Source organism: Ursus maritimus, unplaced genomic scaffold, assembly GCF_017311325.1.
Source record: "Ursus maritimus isolate PB19 unplaced genomic scaffold, ASM1731132v1 scaffold_2, whole genome shotgun sequence".
Taxonomy (NCBI): Eukaryota; Metazoa; Chordata; class Mammalia; order Carnivora; family Ursidae; genus Ursus; species Ursus maritimus.
The window spans coordinates 32,052,759-32,053,690 of NW_024424452.1; the positions used below are offsets into that span (position 1 = coordinate 32,052,759).

The 932-nt window shown below is 60.8% G+C and overlaps 1 protein-coding gene across 4 annotated transcripts in view; it reads right to left on the minus strand.

The window, feature by feature from the left end:
- The window catches only part of METTL22 (methyltransferase like 22), a 16,467-nt gene extending 15,985 nt beyond the window's left edge, over positions 1-482 (minus strand). For all 4 annotated transcript variants that reach the window (XM_040635348.1, XM_040635347.1, XM_040635346.1 and 1 more), the window contains exon 1: positions 378-482. The gene's annotated coding sequence lies outside the window, so the exon portion shown is untranslated. The remainder of the gene's footprint in view (positions 1-377) is intronic.
- Between the last annotated feature and the right edge of the window lie 450 nt (positions 483-932).

Below are 932 nucleotides of genomic sequence, written 5' to 3' on the forward strand. Positions count from 1 at the left end.
AAGCTGCGGGGGGGGGGGGGTGGCGGTCCAGGGGTGCAGGGGCGGAACGCAGAGCTGGAGTCAGGGGCTCCAGGGAACCTCCTCCCCTCCCAGGGCTCCTCTTTCTGTCTTGCCGCCTCCCTAAACGCCTCTCGAAAGGCAGTCACAGTTCGGCCTCGCCCTCCCTTCTTAATCCGGAACCTAGGACGCTGCTTGGACCCCGGACAGAAACCCATGACAACAGGGTTCTCTCTCCCACTACCATTGCTCGGCTGGGGACACGGAGGCCGAGTGGGGACTTGGGCTTCAGGTCAGTGGGGGCCCGGTTTCAAAGTCAGGCTCGCTGCCAGCAGGCTCCCTGCACTCTCCTTATTCCGCCGCCACTCTGGAGAGCTTACCTGCCGCGAGCTGCCGGACGGAGTTCGGCCGAAGCCTCTAGCCGCCTGGGTCAAGTGGCCGCCATAGTAGGCGGCCTGCGCAGGCGCGGCCACGCCCTCTCTGCGAGCGCCCGCCGGCGCCGCGCCGTGGCCACGCCCACCTGCCCGAGCTTTTCTGGCGGCGGGCTTCCCTTCCTTGACTAGAAGCTGTGGGACCTTGGTCCCTCGTACTTTGTGCCTTTCGCCATTCACAAAAACTGACAGAGACCTGCCATGTCGGGCATTGAGGGTCCTACCGTAAGTTATGACCCAGCGGAAATCCTACTTTGGGGTCACCTCTTCCAGAAGCCTTCCTTGATTCCCCCTTCTCCAGCTCACGTTGACCAGTGTCTGGGTTCCCGGCATCAGAGCACCTCGGACTCTGGTTGTCAGGACATGTTTCCCTGTCTCTATCACTCGGTTTTGAGTGCATTGGGGATAGAAGAAGCTGCTGGTTCACATCTGCAACCCATGCTGGACTTCTCCGAATCCAAAAGGAGAAATAGAATAATGCTTGTAAAGCAGTTAGCGTCCTCC